Below are 26038 nucleotides of genomic sequence, written 5' to 3'. Positions count from 1 at the left end.
CAGTGGGATCGATTGGACCAATGACATCCATTCCCCAAGTGGCGAATGGCCAAGGTGAGCTTGTTGCATTGAGCTCGCTTGGCGGTACTTTTATCCTATCGGCATGCACTTGGCATTGGTAGCATTTACGGACGTACTGGACGCAATCTATCTCCATGGTCATCCAAAAGTAACCGGCCCTAAGTATCTTCTTAGCCAAGACAACCATTCATGTGTGGGCCACAAGTCCCAGCATGTACATCCTCAAGTAGTTTAGAAGCTTCTTTTGCGTCGACACATCTTAGCAATCCCAAATTGGGAGTTTTTCTGTACAAATTTCCTCCGTTGTGGAAGAAGTGATTGGATAATCTTCGGAGTGTGCGTTTCTGAGTGTGGTTCGCATGCTCCGGATAGTCTCCTTTCGCCAAATACTCTTTGATGTCATGGAACCAAGGTTTTCCATCTGTTTCTTCTTCAATATGGGCGCAATATGCCAGCTGATTATGAATTCTAACCGGGATAGGATCAATGTAATTCTAATTTGTATGCTGTATCATGGATGACAAAGTTGCTAATGCATCGGCAAACTCATTCTGAATTCTGGGCATATGTCTGAATTATATCTTAGTGAACCTCTTTCTCAATTCCTGCACATGGTGCAGATATGGAAATATCTTGGAATTCTTAGTGGCCCACTCTCCTTGTACCTAGTGCACAAGCAAATCTGAATCACCGATTACTAGTAACTCCTGAATGTTCATGTCGACTGCCATGTTGAGCCCTAGTATGTAGGCTTCATACTCTGCCATGTTGTTGGTGCAGAGAAATCTGAGTTTAGCAGGTACCAGATAATGTTGACCTGTTTTTGATACCAAAACTGCTCCAATGGCCACTCCTCTGAAATTTGCAGCTCCATCAAAGAACATCCTCCAACCATCGTATGCTTCGGTAATGTCTTCTCCTACAAATGATACTTTTTCATTAGGAAAATACGTCTTCAAAGGTTCGTATGCTCCTTCCATCGGATTTCCAGCAAGGTGACTTGCCAATGCTTGCCCTTTGACCGCCTTTTGAGTTACGTAGACGATATCGAACTCACTTAATAGTATCTGCCATTTGGCCAATTTTCCAGTCGGCATGGTTTTTAGAGGGTCCATCCTGGATATGAGGTATGTAGTGTAGGCATAGAAGTAAAGACTCAACTTCTGGGCCGTCCAAGTCAAAGCACAGCAAGTGCGCTCTTGCAGAGAGTACCGTACTTCGTAAGGTGTGAACTTCTTACTCAAGTAATATATGGCTTGCTCTTTTTTTCCTGTCTCGTCATGTTTTCCCAGAACACATCTGAAGGCCCCATCCAACACAAATAGATAGAGTAGCAAAGGCTGTTCTGGTTCCGGCAGGACCAAAACTGGTGGTGTGGACAGGTACTCCTTGATCTTGTCAAAAGCTTTCTGACAATCCTCGGTCCAGCTTGTCTCGACAACTTTCCTCAGCATTTTGAAGATGGGTTCACAGATAACTGTGGACTGTGCTAAAGCTACTGATACAGCTGAGACATCCTAGGAAGCTCATCACACCTTTTTGCTCCTAGGTGGCGGTAACTCCTGAATAGTCTTGACTTTGGACGGATCTAATTCGATCCCTCGACGACTGATGATGAATCCCAATAACTTCCTTACGGGAACCCCGAATGCACACTTTGCGGGGTTCAGCTTCAGATTGTACCTCCTTAACCTGTCAAAGAACTTTCTCAAGTCTGCTATGTGATCCGCCGCCCTCTTAGATTTGATGATAACATCATCCACATACACCTCTATTTCCTTGGGTATCATACCATGGAAGATAGTTGTCATGGCTCTCATGTAGGTGGCCACCGCATTCTTCAGACCGAACGACATTATCTTGTAATAGTATACACCCCGAGGTGTAAAAAGCTGTATTCTCTGCATCTTCTTTATCCATCCAAATTTGGTACCCGCAAAGCAATCTACAAAGGATTGGAGTTCATGCTTGGTGCAATTATCGATCAGGATGTGTATATTTGGTAGTGGGAAGTCGTCCTTGGGACTTGCTCTGTTTAGATCCCGATAGTCAACACATACCTTGACCTTCCCATCCTTCTTCGAAACTGGCACAACGTTAGCTAACCAGGTTGGGTACTCAACCACCCTGAGAACTTTGGCTTTGATCTGCTTTGTAACTTCCTCCTTAATTTTCAGGCTCATGTCTGGTTTGAACTTTCGGAGTTTCTGCTTGACTGGCGGAAACATGGGATTAGTAGGCAACTTGTGAGCTACTATAGACGTGCTCAAGCTGGTCATGTCATCGTATGACCATGCGAAAATGTCCTCATATTCCTTTAGAAAATGAATGTATTCTTTCTTCTCTGTTGGTGACAAGTGAATGCTGATGCAGGTCTCCTTCACGGTCTCGGCGTCCCCCAAATTTACTGTTTCGGTCTCGTCCAGATTGGACTTAGGCTTATTCTCAAAGTTTTCAACCTCCCTGACAATTTCCTCGGGTATCTCATCTTCTTCATCTGAATCACTATTCTCATGTTGCGTTGCCTCATTACATGTCACAATCACTAGTTCATTAGGAAAAGTAACAATAATACTGTAGAAGGAAAAATGTAAAGATAGTAGTGAATAATAAAGAGCAAATGAATTTGATTAAAACTGAAATATCATCCAGACAAAGTACAGCTCGACGAATCGAGCATTTATTTTGAAGCAAGTAAATCTTAAAACAAAATTACGGCAAATCTTAAATGCCTAGAATGGCTATAGAAGTAAAATCTGCCAAGCTACCCAGGGACTCGGCAAACTCAGGATGGTGTGGTAGTCCAGTTCTTGAAAACGGCTCCCTTCTTCATGGTCTGAATAGTGAGGCCTTCTTCCTCCTCCTCCTCAATTATGGCACTGCAATCCATGTCTTCATCTTCCAAGAACAAATTCCTCAACCCGGCTAGTGCTTCCTCTTTGGCAGTCCCCCATATCGTATCAGCTTGGTGAAAAGCTTGTTCCAAACGTGGCACTAGCTGCTCGAGAGGGTAGTACGGTCCACGCCATGGAGGCAACCAATTTCTATTCTCTTTCCATGTGTACTGGTGTCCGAGCCCAAAAGTGGTACCATGATTTTTCAACTGTATTACCCTGGCAATGAACTTGTCTTCAAATTGCACTGTGATATGCAATGCTCGATTGTGATTCAGCCCCTCAGGTGGTAGTTCATCTTCGTGGAAGATAATCTTATGACTTTCCAATATTTGCCCCACCATGTTGGCCATTTCTCCGCCAGTGATGTTATTGGGTGCATAAGCGTCGCCCAACACTTTCATTAAAGCGTTCTTATGTGCCTCTGAATTTTGCAACAGTGACAGGATAGATATCTGAGCTAGGGTTTTGTTCAGATGGTCAACAACGGAATGATCCTTTGCATGTACTTTCCTCCACAGGTCATCTGGCCCTGTCTCAATGACGGGCTGCCTGGTAGTGGCATCCTTGCTTGATCCTCCCATGTGTTTAGGCATATAGACTCTTCCGGTCCTAGTCATTCCTTGTGCGGTGTCAGATTCCTCTACCTTGGCCTTCACTTTTTGTCGAGACTCGGCAACATAATCCCAGGCTATTGCTTTTGAGTTGAATGGAGGTGTGGTTGATACTGTCACAGTGAAATGTATGACCACTTCTACTTCAAATGGAGCGGGGGTGGCTACAGGCGGAGCCACCTCCACCTCGAATGAAACTGATGCGGTTACCTCAATCTCGATTGGTGACTGAGTATGTACCACAATAGGAGTAAGTGTGACTGCAACTTTAAAGTCATCACCTTCTCGAAGAAGCCCAATCGACCCCTTAAGGTCCCATTCTTCGTTCGTCTCTATCACATGTACACCATTACCTCTATGGTCAGGGAGGGGGTTGTTGCAGACATTAGGTGCGGCTTCCTTCGCCTGTATGACCTTGTTGTCAATCAGCGTCTGGATCTTATCCTTTAATGTTCGACACTCAGTAGTGGTGTGCCCCTTCATACTAGAATGGTACGCACAAGTTTTGTTCGGATTGACCCATTGGAATGGGTTTTCTAATGCCATAGCGGGAATATGAGTGACGTAACCCTCAACTTTCAAATGCCACAGCGGGAATTTGCCCCTTTTATTGTTTGGGTAGCTTGCGGTCGAAGTTGGGTCTTGGTCTTGGAAAGTTTTGGCGAGTTGGAGGTGATCAGAAATAGGATGGTTGAGAGCTATAGGTATGGTGGACAGTGGCTAGTTTGGAATATCTGGGAGGTGAGGGTTGATATGTGGGTGGCGGTGCTTGGTACGTGGGAGAAGGTGTTTGATATGTAAGTGGAGATTTCGGGCCTTGGGCCACCATTACTGCCCCAACATCTCTCTTCTTTGATATGCTGTCTGATTGTAATGCCTTATTTGTGGCCTGTAGTGCCTCAAAATTTGTTACCATCCCGCTTTTGATCCTTTCTTCGATTCTTTCTCCATGTTTGATAATATCAGAGAATTTATGATTTTCGATAACCATCAACCTTTCATAATATTGCGGATCCTGTGCTTTGACGAAGAATTTGTTCATCTGTTCCTTGTCCAAAGATGGCCTGACCTTGGCCGCTTTTGACCTCCAACGAGTAGCATACTCACGGAAAGTCTCAGTAGGTTTCTTCTTAAGATTCTGAATGTAGAAAACATCCGGTGCGTCTCTGTATTGAACCTGAACCGGTCCATGAAATCTGACGCCATACTTACCAATTGGACCATTTCTTGAGATCTTGGTTGATGTACTAAGACAAAGCATCCCCGGTAAGACTCCTCATAAAGAGTTTCATTCGGATATTTTCGTCTTTCCCGACCCCCACAAGTTTGTCGCAATAGGTCCTTAGATGGACTATGGGATCACCTGTGCCGTCAAACATCTCAAACTTGGGAGGTTTGTATCCCTATGGAAGTTCTACATCCGGATGTATGCATAGGTCTTCATAATTCAAACCTTCTATTCCTTTGCTGCCTTCGACACCTTGAACTCAGCTTGTCAACTTCTTAAGTTCTTCAACCATGTTTTTAATGAGCATGTCCTTTTCGGAGGTTTCCGGTGTATAGGATATGGTTTGGATGGAGTGAGGTACACTTTCTACGTATGCAGGGTTGCTTTGATGGGTTCCAAGAACTTGAGCATAGTGATGGTCGTAGGTGAAGTTTTGGGGATCGGGAATGGGTTGTGGTGTGTTTTGGGGAGTATGGTAAGTGGTGATTGGTGGGTACTGAGTTGGCTGATGGTGATGTTGTTGCAGAGTCAATATTGGCAATAGATTGAGATTTTGGGGTGGAGTTGCGTATTGATTTGGTGCGGGAGGATTTTGTGGATGTTGGTTTTGTGTGCTTTGGGGAGGTGCTGGGTTCTTTGTGTTTTGTTGGTGGATGTCGGAGACATTTAGGGTGAGTGACAAGTTTGCCAAGTTGCGGACCTGCTCAAGTTCTCCTTGCAATTCCAATATCTTTTGTTCCAGTCTCAAGACTAGATCATTTGGGGCCGGAGTACTTCGTCCATTTGAAGTCTCTGCGTTCTCAACATTCTCCTTTCGGATACCACTTAAGTCACCCATTTTTGCTTTTCCTCTGCCTTTTGTATTGCTTGGAGGAGGAGGTGGTGGAGGGCCTCTAGATCTGGTATGATACGCTGATGAGGCCAGTATGAGTGAACCAACCTAAGGAGATGGGAATAATAAAAAATAAGAAAAAACAAAAAGGTAACAAGTCAGTGAGGGTCCTGAAATGTTTGAAGTATTTAAACATATATTACAGAAATGTAAATTTGTGTCCTACTTTGGGAATCTCGTTGTGCCCGAGGTAGGCCTAGCGACAAATAAATTTGGAGAACTTTAAATGCCAATAAATGCTTCATTTCATAATATAAAAATAGACGAATCCCAAAACGACACTAAGATAATAAAACAAGTCACTATTGGCACTTGGCCTTATTACACTTTAGGAAAGAGAGTAAACCTAATCTATTTGGTCTCGAAAGGACGTTCCTTAGGTTGAATGCTCTTGTCGATCAAATCCTCCAGTTCGCATAGGTTCATCAGTAAGAATGCCTTTGCCAAATGTCCTCCTTCGTTTCCCTCAACGTTCTGGCAGTCGGTGACTCTCTTCCTCATTTTTCCTTCCAATTCTATCAGACTGTATTCCAGATATTCTAGTTTTTCACTAGATTTGACGACCCTATCTTTCCATTCATTGATCTAGTCACTTGATGCAAGATTCCTCCACCAGTCTAGAAAGAGTGAGAGTGTGACCAAAGCTGGGGACCTCGTTCTTCATTTTTTGCGAAACAAAAGGGTTAGGCCTTTCTCCCCCACCAGAGTCGCCTATTTATACATTCATGATTAGCATACTGGCATTTAGTTCTCCAAATTAATGCACAAAACCTAGTTGTGTCCGTTGGGATTATGGAAACCCCGGTGGACTTTGGATAAGGCTCATCTTAAATGATCATTATGTGGACAACATAACTGATCCGACTTGGTTTGACCATGATGCATGCATAATTTCGATTAGAGTAATGTTACTATAAGGTTTTAGACTGGTACCCACAAGCGGACAACTTGAGGGGGAAAGACACAGAACTGTTGACTGCACCGTTGATCGACTGGTTTCACTACAAATAAGCCTTTCCAAATTTAAGGGTAATAAATAGAAAGAGCGCAACCACTCATTAAGCGTTGCTATAGGATTTGATACGCACGAGTGGAATATGATATGGAGCATGATTATTCAGCAATTAATAGCATGTAGTCAGGTATTTGCATGTAGGAAAAAATAAATACAGTATTTAAATAATTGAAATACAGTTACGGAAAAGGAAACATAGAGACAAGTCAGTTTCATGAATAAAAGAAACATAAATGCTTAAAATAGGCAGTGAAATTCAAATAAGGGGAAAGGGTACGGGGTAAAACATGCTTGGACTGATTCACAAAAGACAAGTTCGTTATGGTAGGAGCCTAAAGGTATCCCCAGCAGAGTCGCCATGCTGTCGCGCCCCCTTTTTTCCTCCGTGGAGAAAGTCCGGGTTTCGATGTTCATGGGGGTAATAACTCATTTCCTTTTGGGAATTGGATATTTGAAGAGTTGCCACCTAACTGATTATGGTGCGTTAGGGTACCCAGAACGATTAACTCTTGGGTTGGTTTGCATTACCAGAGAATTAGGGTAAGGGATCAAAATAACCTTGAGGGGAAGGTGTTAGGCACCCTTCTCGATCCACAACGATGGATCCCCGCAACTTATACTTATGAACTAGTCCATTAACAAATAAATAGTTTTAAACACATAATTACAAATAAGAGCAGGTTTCAGACATTACATGCCTCAAATAATGAGACAAAGGAAAGGCCTAAACAAATTGTATACACATGGAGAGTAAAGGGAATTTTGGAAGGAGGGGTCCTAGGTTGGTTAGCCTACAGGATCACCCCACGTAATGTCCGGTAAACACTCCTCAATGAGGGACTACACGTGACATTAGCGAATAGTCATCATATCCATATCTACCCTTCCCACCCCTTAGAGGTTATTAAGCGAATGTTATTTAGCGATCTCTATACGTGCTGTTACCCGTCCCTTCTTAATGGTCCTGGAGGAAATTAGGACCTCTACCTATAGGCAGTTCTAGATAGACCCTAAGGTTTAAAGGGGAAAATACTAAGGCGACAAGCAAGAACACATAGGACTTTAGCAAATAAAAGTAGGAAGGAGCAAATAAGAGGCTCAGGTTTACCTCTGCAGATAATGCATGTAAACAACACAACTTAAACACAAATAAGAGCAGTATTATTAAATAGGATCCTAAGACATGATTGTTTACCGTGAAAATGGTAACAACAATTAAATTTATAAATGGGATTCTAAAAATACGTGATCTATTCTCGGGCTAGTTATTAGAGCAGTTGATGCTAAGAACATAAAATATAATGATAAAATGCGAGCAAAAATAGGACAGTGATCCAACCGAAGGGGACTGTTGCCCAGGTGCGGAGATGGTCGATGGGACCTCGGGGTCGGCGTTAGTATCGATCTCGAAGTATCGGGGACATGCGGGGATGGGATAACAATTAAAGATATAATAAGATAGGCTCTTTCGGCCAATATTAGGCTAAAGAATGAAGAACAAGTTAAGAGATGATGAATACGAAGATGGCCTCGGGCCAGTGCCAAGTGATAAACAAGGAGAATGACCGAAGATAAATGGATCTGAGCCAAGAGGAATAAGCAAATTAGAGAAGAGAAAGAGAGAGAAGATATTATTGTACTTGAGACTAATGATTGGAACTCTACCTTACAAGGTGTTGGTGACCCCCCTTTTATAGAAAAGGGACGCCCAAACTTAGTACAAGATGTGTAGCATGACAAAAAAGAATGAGATGTGATAGCCCATTAGTTTTACGCCGTGTGTGGGCTGCCGTCAAGCCGCTTGGATAGATTTTATTGACCCCGGGTGCATTCCTCGGGGGATTCGTACATTCGTCGGGGCTTCAACCGATGTTTATTCTTGGCAGGGCATCGACAGGTTTCGAGGGAAATGACTGACCCGAGATCCCGTGCTTCTGGGGTCACTCTCCAAAGCATTATGTCGAGGGAAAACTGATTACCTGGTTTTTACCGCACACAGATAGTCTCCGCGTTTCTTAGAGGGAAGTGATAAGAAACGGTATAGACATATCATTTCCGATCTCCTGTAGTAGCATCATGTCGATGGTGCAGCTCTCCTTTGGTAGGTATCGACGTACTTCGCCTTTTCGCTTCTTCAGGATTGCCCGAAATGCTACGACCCTTCATTTTTTGGAGTCATATCATTATTATCGGTTTTGCTTTTATGAACACATTGATTGCACCTGCCATTACGTTTTTCGAGGGCGATGATGGCACCGCCGATTGCTTTTCCCTTCTATAAATAGGGCTCCTTGCGGCTAGCTTTTTCATTCAAACTCCCTTCGATACCTATCTCTTCTCCTTCCTTGCTATCTTGAATTTCTAACATCTTGCCATGTTTGAGGCCCCAGGCTTTAAGATTTTACGCCATATGCGTCTTGACTCCTTTCTTGATCTTTTTTTGGTTGGACGGAGTGTTGCCATCGTGATGTTGCTGTTGTTGCTGCAATCGTTGTCAGCTTGGGGCGATGAGCTAGAGGGCCGATTCTTCCCGACCCTGGGGGGTATTTTTCAGACTATACACCGCTGCTTAGGAGGGGGCTCGGATTTGGAAGATATTGTCTTTGAGGTCATATGCCTGAGGGGATGACGACAGAGATGCTGCATAAAAAGTAGGCTAGACTCTTAGGCTTTTGCTGTATGTATACCTTTGGATTTCTCTTTTGCGTGATGATCCCCTTACGGGCTTTTGTAACCATATGTAAGGACCCCTCGATGGCTGTTGTTTATGGATTTCTTACGAATATGAATGTACTTTTTCTTGACTCCTTTCAATTCTTGCCTTGCTTTTGTATGTTCTCATGCCCTTCGAGGCCATTGAACGTCTTCTTTCGTTGTTAACAGGCGATGCCTGGCTTGGAAGCGAGCGTTTTTCCCGATCTTCTATTGATTGGTATGGCTCTTTTCCGAGCCTGTTGTTATACTTCGGATTGATCCTCAGTTGACCTGATAGGCTCGGGTAGTTGGGTTCTCCGAATCGCATGGAGATAGTTGGTGGAGTCCTGGGTCTTGAGAATGGTATCCTGCGTGAAAGGTCATTTTTTGGTACATGGGGGTCCCTTTCGGATTGATTGCGGATAACCTTTTGGAGCATATGCGATTGACTTCTGTCGAGGAATTGCCCATGCTCAGGTGCTACCTCTATCCTTCCTAGAGCCTTTGATTGATAAAAATGGCTCTGCGTAGGGTTCTTTGTGTTCTGCCCCAGAATAAGACCAGTAACATCAGGCCGCCGGATCCTTACGGTGAAGGCGTGTGTAGTGTCTTTGGACTTCGTAGTGGACTTTGAGAAGAGGCTTGCCCGAGGGTTGGTGGGTTTAGGGACGTCGGTGGCTTCTCGAATGCGGTCTCCGGGCGGAGATCTGTTTGTGTTTGGATCATCCAGATCGACATCCGGGGCCTGCTCCACATGAGTGTATGTTAAAAACAACTATATTTGCTAGCTGACTTTCTTTGGTGGAGGCCTTTGAGGCCGTGCGCTGATTCGGTGTTGGTGGAGGCGTCGTTGGCCTTCTAGGGCTTTATCTTACCGTGATGGAGGCCTCTGGGGTTGATTATTACATCGGTGCCAGATATGGTGCGGATGGCTGGTGCCCTTGGTTGTTTTTGAATTATTGCCTCTTTTCCCATATGCAATGTGAGGCTGCTATTGCCTCCTTGGGGGTCGTTGGAGCCTGCCTTTGGGGAAAGCAGAGGTCGGGCTCGAGCGAATCGTTCCCCCGAGGTGTTAGCTATTGGTGCCCTGCCTTTGAAACCCTCGTTATCTGTTTGAAGAGATGAAGAAGATGCACTTCAAGCGGTGCTCCTCGTGTTTTGCCGGCTCTACCTGCGACGATGGCGAATTTAGCATCAGTGCCTTCCTTCCTCTGCCGCATTCGTACGGGCATTTGTCGGTGTCGGGTTGTTCCTTAGGGGCTCGGTTGTGCCTCCTTGGGGAGTCGTAGATTTCCAGGTAGGCAACAGCGATAGTGAGATATGTTCTTCATGGTGTGACAAAGCTTTCTTATTATGGCGAGTCCGTTTCACGCTTCTGAGGAGAATGTATCGACCGAGCCAGGTGCTTCTGGAGCCCTTGATTCCGGTGTGGCGGTTCTCTTCGGGCCCAGTAAGGTTGGACCAATAGGAATGTGTTTGGCCGCCGAGTAGGTTTGCCGGTCTTACCTCGTGGTGAGTTTTAGCATGGTTCTTCTGTGTATTCCGTGTCCTTCTCCCTTTGCCGAACCTTTCTTGTGTGGAACTGTGATGGGCTCAGGTCCGAGCCGCTCTATCAAGGGGCCAAGCCTCAGAAAATTCTGGAAGAGATCGAGTCCCTTGGGCTCTTTAGCAAAGAGAAGGAGGATGAGCTGCAGTTTTGGCGATATGAGGCATATCAGAGCCTAAACCATGAGAGCTATTTGATGGAGCAGGCGACTCCTATAGTACGCGCTTCACCCCTTCTGTCCTTAGGTCTAACCCCCTTATTGTTGTATCAGCTGTAGAAAAAAGCGGAGGTTTTGGAGTACCTTATGGGCGATGTCAGCCGTGCCAGAGTTGCTTGTGGGGAGCTAAGGGCTCAAGTGCAGGTCCAAGCTTTGGAGGGGATGAATGCCTCGACCGAGGTCTCTACTTTCGAGATCAACTCCTTTTGACTCATGATGGTGCCAAAGTTCAATCCCGGTATGATTGGGAAACTTCGAATCTGAGCTTCCGATGTTTTTAGACCCGAGATAATTGATGCTTGGGCAGAAATGGCACTAAGCCGAATTCAAGGCTCGTCGGGAGATGGTGATTCGCATGAAGGGCGCTGCTGATGCCCAAGTTGATCTGAAGCGAACCCTCGATCGAGAGAAGAGGATCGAGGAATATGTTTGTTGCAGATCCCAAAGAGAAGTACTTGGGAGGTTGGCGCACGAGGCTCCTGCTTTCCCTGAGGAATTGGCTCGAGTAAAGGGGGAGTAGTCGTGGCGCTTGGTTGCTTCTCGCTGAAGTCGCAGGGGGCGAATTTTGACAGGCCGTAGCCCTTTTAGTGCGGAGTGTGGATTCTGTTGCTTTGTCGCTTTGTTTCTGATATATGCAGGATATGCCGGTAGATGGAGAATGCGCCTTTTTTGCGCATGCAATATATAAGAAAGAATTTGAAGTTACATCTCTTTTGTACCTTTTTGTTTGTGATTGATTTCAATTGGGCGGTCTGGTTTTGATGTTCAGTGGGATCCTTGCATGTCCGGAACTGAGCGGACAGGTCCAGGGTCTTTTAAGCGTGATCCTTGATGTGAGCAGGCACCGGGGCCTCTGTGCTTGGCCTGCCTTCTTAGGCTTTGTCTCCGAGTCAGGCTCCGACTCGAACCTTTTTGTCCTTGAATTTTTTGTGCCCGTGCGGGCATGTATAGTTGTTTTTATCTTTTGCCCGTTGGCATTTGCCGTTCCAACTGTTTTGGGTTCAATCTCCAAGTCGCATTGTGACTCGAGCTTTAATTGACCCTCAAGCTCTTACTGCCTACATGGGCGGATGATGATGGCCATTTAGGCTCTGGGTTGAAGTGACCTTGCGGGCGCGTGGTCTGGAGATTTAATCGGCTGACGATGGTATTTGAGCCGTGCCCTTAGGCATATTGTTGTTAACTATTTTGGGTCCAGTTTCCGAGTCGCATCGCGATTCGAGCTGTAATCGACCCTTAAGTTTCCATGATTCTCTAATCGGCGATAGTGGCATTTATGCCGTGCCCTTAGGCATATTACAATTTTTGGGTCCAGTCTCTGAGTTGCGTTGCGATTTGAGTTGTAATCGACCCTTAAATTTCATTGAGTTTCTGGTTAACGACAATGGCATTTATGTCGTGCCCTTAGGCATATTGCAATTTTTGGGTCTAATCTCCGAGTCGCGTTGCAATTCGAGCTGTAATCGACCCTTAAATTTCATTGAGTTTCTGGCCGGCGACAGTGGCACTTATGTCGTTTGGTCATTGAGACCTTTTAGTATGTGGCCTGGAGGCTTGCGTAGTTAACTATTTTGGATCCGATCTCCTAATCGGGTTACGATTCGAGCTCATTTTAATCCTCAAGTTGTCAATTTTCAAGCTGACAACAATGGCTCTTATGCTGTTTTGTCATAGAGACCTTTCAATATGAGGCCCGAAGGCTTGCTTAGCTGGAGACAATGGCTCTTACGCTGTTTTTGCCCATAGGCTTTTTTGTAGGCTTTGTTTCCGCTTGTTAAAGTCTTTTATAGTATTTTTGCCTGACCCATCGTCGGTTCCAGAGGAACCTCGATTTCAAGTCGTTGTCGGCGATGTTTCGAACACCTCGTAAGGTTCATAGCTCGTAGGTCGGGTAGATCGAAGCTCTTGCATTTTGGAGCCGACATGGTCGGAGCTTGTTTTTGCCTGTTGAGGGAAGCCTGTTTTAACCGGTTCTTTCCGAAGTATATTCGAAGTAGTGGTCTGCGATTTTTAGCGACAATCGGGCGTCCTAGAGACGCGTTATTTTGGCTGTATCAGCAGTTTTGACCGTAGTCATATGCGTTTGGCCGTAGTCATTTTTGATCCCCAGTGATAGTTTAGGCATCTACATCGAGGGTATGCCCTTTAGGGATTCTTACAAATGTGATGTATAACCTAAACTTCGGGTTTTTCATGCCTGTTGAGGTCTTATAGTTTCTCATGCCTATTGAGGTCTTACAGTATGTCATGCCTATTGAGGTCTTACAGTTTGTCATGCCTATTGAGGTCTTATAGATTTTGTAATGTAGAATAGATCTGGTTACACCGAGGCTGCCCGCTAGGGGTCTTACAGTTTGTGTTTTCCAGTCGCATGGCGATCAACATCAGTCTCCGAGTCATCGAGTTTGTTTAAGCTTGAAGACCACTTCTCGTGAGCTCAGAGTTATCTTTTAAGGGCTTGATGAGCCCGCAGTTGCCTTATAGGGGCTTGATGAGCCCGGAGTTCCGGCCCTGGGGTCGCATGGGCGCTGAATCGTTTAGGTCTCTGAGCATCTCGGGACGTATTTGGCGGAGAGGCCTTTGCCGTGAATATGCCTTTTTTGAAGTATGAAATGCTAAAAAGGTATTCTTCATTGCTTGGCGTAAATATATGCTGTGAATACATGTTGTCCCGTTGTTGTGAGCTTGGACCGCATGGGTGCGGCTTCTCTGATCATCTGATCCGTTTACATGGTTCCGTTTCGAAACTTAGCCTGCCATTTATTGGCCTTTCCAGGGTGACTGTAGAAGAAAGGACTGCGATCTCATTGGATCCCTTTCTGTGGAGTACGCTGCTCTGCTAATAATCTTACTGGTGGGGCCTTTTTTAGGTTGGAAGCCCAGTCGAGGGAAGAGAGCTCGGCAGGTCCTGCAGAGGCCCCAGATCTCCGAGTGGAGTTCGGAACTTCTGAATGCCTCGGCTGATTGCCTGCATATAGGTTAGTAAAAAAAAGAAACAACAAAGGAGCGGAGTAGTTCTTCCTTGTTGTGGGATGCATAGGCGACATTTCGAGGCGTGAGCCCTGATACAACCTTCTGCTATGTTCGACCATGCTTGGCCGAAGATGTGGTTCTGCTTACCCTTTGATCCCTTCGAGGGCAGTGGCATTGATACCGGTGATGGGTCATGTGGTGAGGGATTTCCTCTCATCGCATGTAGCTCCTTGTCGAATGCTTTAGTCCCACCTCTGTCGGGGAGTTTCATCCCTTTTGGCGAAGTGGGGTCGAAGTCGCCTTTGGGCGGTATGCCCGTTGTCATTTGAATGAAAAGTTTGTGTTTCGCGGGCTCGATGTTCCAGTCCGAGCTCAGGCGGGCTTTATAGAGGGAGCGGCCTTTCTGATTGTTGTGGCGATCGGCGTCTGGAATCCATCAAAGATTCGAGGTGCGGGAGTGATTTGGTTCATTAGTCCAAACTGCCCTATTAGCTTTGGTCTGACACCGTCAGTATAGCTGATCGAATCACCTGTACTCATGAACACATGCTTTACTTAAAATAGGTTAAATGAGGGAGGGGGTTACCAACGCGTTAATACGAGGCCGAGGCAAAGTCTCGGCATCCCTTTCCTTGGATGCAAGGGTGTCTTTTGGGAATATTCCCTGGACCCGTCTTTTCCCTGCAATGAGCACTTTCACTCTACACTTTATGGATCTTTAAAGGGTGCCGCTTCCCCTTTACCGTCGTGGCAATACGTCGTGGCTTGTCAGCTTCATTTTTCCCGATATCCTTCCTCCCTTGGAGCTGGACTCGAGCTTGACCGCTCGATGATACTTGGTTGCGATCTCTATTGGATAGTATGGTTGTTATTCTTTTGAGTCGGTGACCTCGCGCGCCCTGCGGTTCCTGCGCCGGGCCATAGTTCTTTTGAAGGGGTTTTGGTCGAATAGGTCTGAGCCGCTTGGCATTCCTGGTTTCACTTATGATGATCACGATGTTTGGCATAGCAATTCTAAAATCGTACTCGACTGGGCGGGGTTTCTCTGCCAGCTGTGCCTTGTTGAATTGGTTCCATTGGAGGTTCCTCGAGGGTGCTATCCTCGGGCTATTTCCCTATTGTTGCAAGGTGGGTTGCATCTCGAGCTGTTCCTTCCATTCACAGTGCATGGATGGTACCTCCATTCATTTGGCATCAGCTTCTTTATTGGGAGTCTGCTTGGATATACTGGACCCGAGGAGGTTTTCGGACGGTTGTCCACGACCCTAGTTCGTGGCTGATGTCGGGTGTGCGTCGCGTCATGGTTTCTTTCGAGAGAGTTTCTTTGAACTTCCTTAACGAGACGGGCTCGAACTCATCATCTTGGAGGTCGCTGCCTTTGAGATAGCACGCGTAAGTGGTGGCGCGCCCGTAGGGATCCGAGGTCCTGTCTCACCTAGGGAGTTTCGACGTTTCGGATTTCTGTGAAGCGAGTTCCGAGACTGTTTCCTTGGGAGACGGTTGCTGTAAGAGCTTCCACGAACCTGATTCGATACTTTTGAAGAGATTCCCAAGCATTCTGACTGCGGCGGGGTTGGTTACCGATCCGTCGTTACTTGATCTCTCGAGCTCTAGCTCGACGTAAGGAGATGTTTCCGACGCTACTGCGTTGGGAGTCTCCGGGCGATTTTGCAGCCGAGCGATAGCCAGCTGTCGTGCCTGCAACATTTCAAAAATAACATGAAGACTAACTTCCTGTTCTACCCGGGCCAGGGTTTTTTGAGCTTCCTGTTGGTCAACACGCTGTATGCTATCATTGGTGCGCGAGGCTTCGTTGAACTGTTGCGAGCCCGCGTCCGTTTGAATCGATCCAAATGCGTTGTCAGGATCCTACGGTGTCGTGCCAACATCTGGAGCAGCCATACTATTTTCGCTATGATTTTTGGGGTAGTCTTGCTTGATTTTGCTTATCGAGCCGGACATTATCCTGAAATCAAAAGATCTTGGGAAAGAAAAGTGTGAAAGATAACATGCGTTTGTGTGACGAAACCAACAAGAAAATAATCACTATTATTTTTAGCCCCACGGTGGGCGCCAAACTGTTTACCGTGAAAATGGTAACAACAATTAAATTTGTAAATGAGATTCTAAAAATACGTGATCTATTCTCGAGCTAGTTGTTAGAGCAGTTGATGCTAAGAACGTAAAATATAATGATAAAATGCGAGCAAAAAGGTACAGTAATCAAACCGAAGGGGACTGTTGCCCGAGTGCGGAGATGGTCGATGGGACCTCGGGGTCGACGTTAGTATCGATCTCGAAGTATCGGGGACAGGCAGGGATGGGATAATAGTTAAAGATATAATAAGATAGGGCTCTTTCGGCCAATATTAGGCTAAATAATGAAGAACAAGTTAAGAGATGATGAATACGAAGACGACCTTGGGCCAGTGCAAAGTGATAAACAATGAGAATGACCGAAGATAAATGGCTCTGAGCCAAGGGGAATAAGCAAATTAGAGAAGAGAAATAGAGAGAAGATATTATTGCACTTGAGTAGGATGATTGGAGCTCTACCTTACAAGGTGTTGGTGACCCCCCCTTTTATAGAAAAGGGACGCCCAAACTTTGTACAAGATGTGTAGCATGACAAAAAAGAATGAGATGTGACAACCCATTAGTTTTACGTCGTGTGTGGGCTGGCGTCGACCGCTTGAATAGATTTGATCGACCCTGGGTGCATTCCTCGAGGGATTCTTGCGTTCGTCGGGGTTTCAACCGATGTTTATTCTTGGCAGGGCATCAGCAGGTTTCGAGGGAAGCGGTTGACCCAAGATCCCGTGCTTCTGAGGTCACTCTCCAAAGCATTATGTCGGGGGAAAACCGGTCGCCCGGTTTTTACCGCACACAATGATGTCTTGGTGAGTATCAAAACACTAGAGACCTGCATTTTTTTTATTTTTTTTAAACTTAGAAGCAGGGGCCTAATCAGTTTGCCTATTGATTTTAAGCCTGTTAACCATTAAACAGTAAACACAAAGAGGCAGTTTCCAGTTTTATAAGAAATTTGATTACCTAAGGCTTGCCTAGGCATGGGATAACACACAATTTTTACCATAACTATTAAAACAGGGTAGGAGATATTTTACCTAAATCATGCTGTTCTAAGTTTTACAAGATACAAAATTATTACCAGTTTTACTTAAATAGGATAATTAGACATGAGACAGTTTTATATCCTTTTTCATGCATCAGTAGTTTAACTAGGTGTGACTGAGCAAGTATGAACGAGATCCTAAACATGGTATCTAATATGCACATATAATGTTCAGAATGGTTTATATGCAGACTTCCTAAAGCAGGATTTCTAAATGCACAGCAGGTTACAACATGATTTCAAAATATGCATAAGTAACATTTTATTTTAATGTTGTCGTTTATCCTAGAAACAGGATTTCTAAGTGATAATAAGGATGTCAAAATGAGATGCTGAAGACAGTATACATGAAACCTAGGAGCATGGTGTCTAATGCATAATATGCTTTGCATGTATTGGTCCTAAACATGAATTCTTATGCACATACAGAAAAATATAAACCTAAAACATGTTTTCTACTAGAGAAAAGAGAGCAAAAGAGAGTTTTTGTGTGTGAGAGAGTTTTTGAACCAATTTGTTTGTGTCTTTGTGCTAATGAAAGAGCAAGGTACTTATAGTTTGAAAACAGATAGAAATTAAGGCAAGAATCATAGTTCAGCAGTAATTATGGAACTATGTACTAATTAGAATCAAATCAGTACAAGTACTTCCTTTAATTAAAGAGTTAAATTTAAACGGTAACGTGCAAATACTAAATAAGGAAGGAAATCATATAAGGCTGAATATAACAAATAAGAAAATATTTTCAGCATACAAGTACACAACATGTAATAGAGACTAGGTTCAACAGATTCTAATCAAGAAAAATACTTAAGAATCAGTTGACAGCATGCTCGACCATAGATTAAGGTAGGAAAGTATATCTAAAAGGTTAAAATCAGTAGATAATATCTCCGGAAATCAGTAAAGGATCAGTCACAGAGATTCAAAGATTCAAAAATAGTAAATAGTACTGATTTAGGAGAAATTGACTCTAATTTATGAGAACAAGCGGAATAAACACAGAATAGGCAAGAATCAGAAACCCTAATAAGCCAAATAGGGTAAAATCACACAAAATTAGGGATTCACATAGAGCATAACATGAATTAATAAAATAAACATGACATAGGCGGAAGAAGTAAAAGTCAGAGACACTGATGAACAAAATAGAGTAAAATCACAAAGAATCATAAGGCTCATGAGAAACAAGCATATATACAGATTAAGTAAACATATTGTCACAAAACAGACTCAGAATCCAGGATTAAAACCAAGAAACTTAGGGTTTTCAGCATAATAACTCAGATAAAAAGAGAAAATTCAAATAAATGTTTAAACATAGTGAAAATCATAAATAACTAAAATTAGAAGGAGAAGCCATTTTGAAAAGGGGTTAAGAAACCCTGGTTTAAAGATGAAGAGTCATTTTAGAAAAATCGGAAAATCTTTAAGGAAAATAGCAAAATAACTCGGAATATACCCAGATCTATTACAGATCTAAGAAATCAAGAGCTAATAGTTAGGGTTTCAGAGAGATAACCCAAAGAGAAAGAGAATCGGCCTAGAAACCACAGGTTCTAGCCGGAGATGGCAGGATCTTACTTTGACAGGCCAAGATTGGCCTGAGAATGACATGAAAAACCATGGGGGTGAGTTGAACCGCCTCTAGTTCCTTTGAGGACCTCAAGTCAGCAATAACCCGGTTTAGGAAGGAGACATAGGGGCTGGGATGGTGGTGAGACCACCATAGTTACCGGCAAGTCGACGACCGGTGAGAGCTTTAAGTTTTAGCAGAGAGAATTTGAGAGGTGAGGGGAGGGTGTAACGGCGGAGTGAAAGAGAGAAATGAGGGGGAAGGGGGGGGGGGTTAGTCTTTTAGGTTAATTATGGTATGGAGAGATCTGGACCGTTGATTAAAATTGATCAATGGTCTAGATTAGACAAGGGATTGGGCCGGGTAGGATAAGGTATTGGGTCTGGGGTATTTGGGCCGTTTTAATTGGGTTGGGGTCTGATTTAATTAGGCTATAATTAAAATGATAGTGGCTATTTGTTAAATACCCAATGTAAATTAATTAAAATAATTTACAAAAATAGCTGTTAATTATAGAAATGAATTTCATGCGTAGAAAATAATTTAAAATATTTATTTAGTATTTAAAAAATACACATGATTAATTTCTGGATGAAAATAGTACAAACTCATATGATTGGACTATAATTGCAAAGTTATTGCAATTATATCCAAAAGGTGCCAATTTGGCTAATTATGAAATAATTTGGACCAAAAATAATACATTACATCAAGAAATGCTTTTGAAATCATTTGTGAGGTAATTCTGTAATTATTTCTTGGAAATAAAATGCTGGATAAATTAATAAAAATATATGAAAATTGTGGCAAAATATCAATTGCTAATCAATGCATGATTTTGAAGACATATATGCAATTTGAAATATTTTTTGTGAAAATTTGGGTATCAACAGGGACCTCGGGTGTGTTTCAGGGTGGTTTCGGATCATTTCGGGCTTTTTGCAATAGCTGATACTGGTGTCTGGTGTTGTTCTTCCTGTTCGTGAGGATCCTCTCGCGTTCGCGAAGAAGGATTTGGCTACAGGGACTTTGTTCTTCGCGTTCGCGAAGATATCCTCGCGTTCGCGAAGAAGGAAATATCTGTTGCACAAGTCTGACTTCGGAGGTTCATATCTCGCAATCTATAAGGAATTTAGGGATGATCAAAAAATGAAAGTTGTAGCTCTTTGTATCTAATTTTCATAAAAGTAAACCATTTAGAATTTGGATTTGTGTACAAAAATTAATGGTTGGTACACTACAGGCTGTCTGGGAAGATGAAAAAGAAATTTGTGTTGCACAAGGCTGATTTTGGCGGCTTATTTCTCAAAATCTATAAGGAATTGGGAGATGACCAAAACACGAAAGTTGTAGATCTTGTTATCTAGGTTTCATGAAGTTAAACCATTTATCATTTGGAGTTTTGTACAAAAGGATATGACCATTATAATAGAGGTTATCTGAGAAGAGTTTGAGAATGGCTTTCAAGAATTTTGTTCATCGGGAACGCAATGGGAGGCCTGTGAATGCGAAGAAGGGTTGTCTGGTAGTGTATAAGTTTGCAAAAATGGGTTTGGCTTATTTCATCTCATTTCCTCCATAGGAGACGACCTAGGAGCGATTTTGGAGCTCCATCTTCATCATCTATGTCAAGGTAAGTGATTCACACCTATTGCAAGTTAATTACTTGGATTATATCTCGATTTTAACATGGGAAATTAGTGGAAATTTGGGGTTTTGAATAAAAACCTAGAAATTTATATTTTTGGATTTTGACCACAAAATTGGATATGGAAATTGGAATAAATTATATATTTGAGTTCGCGATGTTATGGGTAAAGTTTATCTTCGAAATTTTTCAGAATCTAGGCACGTGGGCCCGAGGATGATTTTATTGACTTTTCAAATGGAGTTGGAAATTGTTGTAAATAGGATTTTAATGGGTATTTGAGTATATATTAATGAGTTTGCATAATTATTGACCAGTTTTGGAGCGTTGGGCATCGGTTTGAGTCGTTGGAAGGTCTTGGGAGCCGATTATGGAATTTCAGAGCGAGGTAAGTCTCCTTTCTAACCTTGTAAGAGGGAATTAACCCCATAGGTGAAATAAATTATTATGTGCTTCTATTTTGTGGGGCTTACATACACATCAGGTGACGTGAGTCCGTACGTAGTTACTAGCTATGCCTATGTCCTGATATTTTTAGGCTTATATCATGCCTAGATTTAAACTCATTAATATAATTGTTTTATGAAATAATCTTGAAGAAGATCCAACCTAGATTTGTTCGAAACCATTTATGAATATACCTACGGTCATCTCCGTTTGTGAGTACTATTATCTTGTGTTTATGGCTCGAATCTCTGGTTTCAAACTAGGTTTTCTTTCATCTCTGTCATTCTCTTAAAACCCTAGTCTCTTACTTCTCAAATCCGTTCAGATCCTTGTAGATCTAAGATAGTTTTAAGTTTATTTTGTTATTTCTCTTAAAAACTTTCCGTGTTTCTTATTATTAACCGATTTCTTTTGTCTTCCCAAAACTAGGGTTTCACCCCTTTAAGTTTCTATAAAAATACCAAATTTTAGTGTTTAACCCTAATTTCTTTGTTTGTTCGACTGATTCTCATGACTATGTTCTTTACCCCAGGGTTTTGATCTCTAACGAGTTTTCTGAGAAATGCTCAGACATTTAAGTGCTTTGAACTATGGTTTTCTTCTCTACTATTTTGACCGATTCGTTTGAGTTTCATCTCTATGCCTTTGACATACTCTAGGATTTTGATTCTCTGACTATTTATCCTGTTGTCTTTTTCCCGTTGCCTTTAACTCTGGCAATGTGATGACCCAAAAGGTCATCACCCATTTTGAAAGAAAATTCTGTGTTCTGAGGCCTTAAAATCTCTTTTTTATCACTTAGATTTGCGTGTGCAGTCCGGTCACATTTCCGAAAAGCTTTTATGTGAAAACTAAGTAAAATAAGGAAATTGGCTTTTAAAATTGAATAAAGTTGACTTTGGTCAACATTCTTGGTAAACGGACCCGGACCCGTGATCCGACGGTCTCGTAGGGTCCATAGTAAAATTTGAAACTTGGGAATATGCCCGGAATCGAATTCCGAAGTCCCAAGCCCGAGAAATGAATTTTTAAAGAAAATTGTTTTCTGGAAAATATAAAAGTTTTTAGAATTGAATTGATGCATTTCTTGATTGTATCGGGCACGTACCTTGGTTCCGGAGCCCGGTACAAGTTTAAAATAATAATTAAGATGAATCTGTAAAATTTGGTAAAGATCAAAGTTGGTTTGCTATAAAATAGACTGATAGTTGAGAAAATAGTAATTTTGATGTTCTTGAGTGATTTCAAGAATTTGAAGTTTAATTCATAGTTGTTGATGTTATTTCGATGATCTGATCGCATGAGCAAGTCCGTATGATATTTTTGAACTTGCGTGCATGTTTGGTTTGGAGCCCCGAGGGCTCGGGTGAGTTTTGGATAGGCCACAGAGTGAATTTAGACTTAGGGAAATGGCTGTTGCAGGTTCAGCTGTGTTGCAGGCTCTGATCTCGCAATTGTGAGGTCATGTGTGATGATCCCAGAAGGTCATCACTTGATTTTTGAGTCAATTTTGTGTTTCAGGGCCCTAAAAATCTCCTTTTATCTCACCTCGATTTTCGTGTGCGGTCCGAGCGTATATCCGGAACGCTTTTTTGTGAAATTTGATAAAACAAATATGCTAATTTGGCCTTTAAAATTTAATTTAAGTTGATATTGATCAACATTTTGGGTAAACATATCTGGACAAGTGATTTGACGGTTGCGGAGGGTTCGTTGAAATATATGGGACTTGGGCGAATGCCCGTAATTGAATTCCGAGGTCCCAAGCCCGAGAAATGAATTTTTGAAGAAAATTGTTTAACTGAAATTTTAAGAGTTTTTGGAAATTTGAATGTGTTTGAAATTGATGGTATCGGGCCCGTATCTTGGTTCCGAGCCTGGTACAGGTCTTATATGGTATTTAGGTTGAGCCTGTAAAATTTGATCAGAAACAGACTTGAAATGACGTGAATCGGACCCTCGGTTGTCAAAAATTTGAACTTAAGAGTTCTTTAGATTCTTCTTTGATTTTAATGGTAAATTCGTTGTTAAATGTGTTAATTTGGTGATTTGATCGCACGAGTAAGTCCATATGATGTTTTTGAGTTAGTATGCACATCTGGTTTGGAGCCTCGATGGCTCGGGTGAGGTTCGGATAGGTTTCAGGATGTTTTTACACTTGGAAAAGTTGCAGGTTTTGCTGTCTTAGGTGCACAGAGATTTTGTTCTTCGCGTTTGCGTGGCTTCACTCGTGAATGCGTAAAGCAAGTTTCCTCCGATGCCAGATTGTTCTTCGCGAACGCGGAGCTCAGGACGCGAACATGAAGCTATGGGGGGAGTTACCCTTTGCGAACGTGTTCAGTCTCTCGCGAACACGTAGGGTTAGTGGGCCTGGGGGAGGGATTTCAAATGGTTCTATGCGAACACGACCACCTAACTGTGAATGCGAAGGCTTGAGGAGCTGAAGCTCCACGAACGCGAGCCTTTGAACGCGAACGCGATGTCCATCTGGGCCTGACCCATCGCGAACGCGATGAAGGCCTGCTCAATTATTTTAAAAACAGAACCAAAAATCGAGCAGAAACCATTTACTCCATATTTTCGAACTCCCAAGGCCTAGAGGCGATTTTCTTCACACCAATTCATCCCCAAAGTGTTGGTAATCAATTCTAAACTTTACTCTTTCAACTACCCAATATTTTTCATCACTTTTTAATCAAAAATCAAGAGTTTTCGTGGTAGAAATTAGGAATTTGGGTAGAGTTAGAGCTTTTTGAATAATTGAAATTTAGACCTCGTTTTGGGGCCGGATTCCGAAACTAATTGCATATTTGGGCTCGTGGGTGAATTGGCGATCGGGTTTTGGTCCGAACCTCAAGTTTTGACCAAGCGGGTCTGGGGTCAATTCTAAACTTTACTCTTTCAACTACCCAATATTTTCCATCACTTTTTAATCAACAATCAAGAGTTTTCATGGTAGAAATTAGGAATTTGGGTAGAGTTAGAGCTTTTTGAATAATTGAAATTTAGACCTCGTTTTGGGGTCGGATTTTGAAACTAATTGCATATTTGGGCTCGTGGGTGAATTGGCGATCGGGTTTTGGTCCGAACCTCAAGTTTTGACCAAGCGGGTCTGGGGTCGATTTTTGACTTTTTGGGGAAAATGATAGAAAACTTATAATTAAGCATTGGGTATGACTTCTTTAGCAATTATTGATGTTGTTAAATTATTTTGGACTAGCTACATGTAATTTGGAGGCGAATTCTAAAGGAAAAGCGGTGTTTGAGGCTTGAGTTGGCCGTGAAAGTTCGAGGTAAGTGTTTTGTCTAACCTTAGCTTGATGGAATAGGTAATGTGCCTTATTTGCTATGTGCTAGTGTAGTATAGTATAGGTGTGATGACAAGTATCTATACGTCGGTGTCAAGCATACCCGTGAGTCTTAAATTGTAAGTGTTGTATTTCTTAATAAGTACTAAAATTGCCTAAATTGTTGATTCTCCGTGTTGAGGAAGACCTATGATTAACTCGTGGTATTTGTTTATTGTTGAGCATTGGCTCCAGTTGAGGTTTTGATTGTGAAGTTAAGTGTTGGTACAAGTTTGGTTATAACTGATTCCCTTGTTGGGACATACTTAATTCTTACTGTTGATTCCCTTGTCGGGATGTGTTTATTCTTGTTGTTGATTCTCTTGTCGAGAAATTGTTGTTGCTATTGTTTGGATGAGGAAAGAGTGATAAAGCACGAAGGGTGATGCTGCACATTTTCATTACTTGATTGCATTGGTGAGGATTGAGAGTAAAAGCACGAAGGGTGATGCTGTGCACTTATTGTCTGTTTATTTTGATTTCTTGACGCTTCGGTTCAAGTTCCTTAATTGTCTTATTCCACTACTATTGTGATTCATTATGTTAATGTTTCCCTTGTAGCATGTTACCCTTTCCCCGTTACTTTTGAATTGCTTTTATTACTGTTATTCTGTTAGATACTGCTTAGCTGCAGGTTGTTTGGTTGTGGTGTCCTAGCCTCGTCACTACTTCGCCGAGGTTAGGCTCGACACTTACCAGCACATAGGGTCGGTTGTGCTGATACTACACTCTGTGCTCTTTTATGCAGATCTCGGTTAGAGTATATAGACCTTAGCTAGGGGTTCTGCCTTCAGTCCACCAGGAGACCCGAGGTAGTTCTGCAGGTGTCCGTAAGCCTTGGCATCCCCTCCCTATCTAGTTTTCATCTGTTATTTACTATTTCAAAGACAAACATGTACTTTCTTGTTCAGACTTTATTTGTAGTTTTCTTAGACAGCCCGTGAGATTGTGACACCAGTTCTGGGTAGTTTATGTTATGGATTCGTATTGTTATTGGCTAAAATTATTAAACTTTCATTCTTCCTCTCTATTAATTTCCTCTCTTTATAAATGTTAATTTATAATTGTTAATGGATTAAAAATGAAAAGGGTAAAATAATGGGCTTTCCTAGCTTACACTAGTAGGCGCCATCATGACTCCCGAGGGTGGGAAGTCCGGGTTGTGACATCAGGCTTTGCAATTGCAAGCTCAACAGACTTGGCAATTGCGAGGGCTTGATCGCATTTGCGAAGAAAGCCTTCCTGCCAGTGTTCGCAATTGTGAACCACCCTTCGTAAATGTGAAATCATCAGAGGAGGGATAGTATTGCAATTGCAACTATTTGTTCGCAAATGCGAGGCCTTGTTCGCATTTGCGAGCTTCGCAATTGCGACATCTGTGACCAGTTAATTGGGACTTAGTCGGATTTTTCTTCATTTTTCAAACTCTCTCAAACCCTAAGCTCTCTTGGGCGATTTTCTAAAGAAAAGTTCTTCTCCAAATCAATTGTAAGTTATTTATAACTCGTTTTCTTCAATCCATAACATCTTTTTACATGATTTCAACTCAAAATCAAGGGTTTTCATGGGGGAAATTGGGTGTTTTGAGTAGAACTTAGGATTTTCAATTTTTGGGGATTTGGACCTTGATTTGAGGTCCGATTTCAAAACAAATTATATATTTGCGTTCGTGGGTGAATGAGTAATCGGGTTTTGACCATGTAGGTCTGGGGTCGATTTTTGACTTTTTGGGGAATCTTTAGAAAATCTATTATCATGCATTAGAATTGATTCATTTAGCATTTATAGAT

The 26038-nt window shown here is 42.6% G+C and overlaps 1 long non-coding RNA gene across 1 annotated transcript in view; it reads left to right on the top strand.

Moving 5' to 3' along the window:
- LOC104231757 (uncharacterized) overlaps positions 1–25271 on the top strand; it is a 37907-nt gene extending 12636 nt beyond the window's left edge. The window contains exons 2-4 of the long non-coding RNA XR_712172.2: positions 20050–20439; positions 20772–20842; positions 24997–25271. This is a non-coding gene — a long non-coding RNA (uncharacterized lncRNA). The remainder of the gene's footprint in view (positions 1–20049; positions 20440–20771; positions 20843–24996) is intronic.
- The last annotated feature ends 767 nt before the right edge of the window (positions 25272–26038 follow it).

This window comes from Nicotiana sylvestris, chromosome 1 (genome assembly GCF_000393655.2).
Source record: "Nicotiana sylvestris chromosome 1, ASM39365v2, whole genome shotgun sequence".
NCBI lineage: Eukaryota > Viridiplantae > Streptophyta > Magnoliopsida > Solanales > Solanaceae > Nicotiana > Nicotiana sylvestris.
The sequence above is the reverse complement of the archived record's forward strand: the minus strand, read 5'-3'. Positions and strand labels throughout refer to the sequence as shown.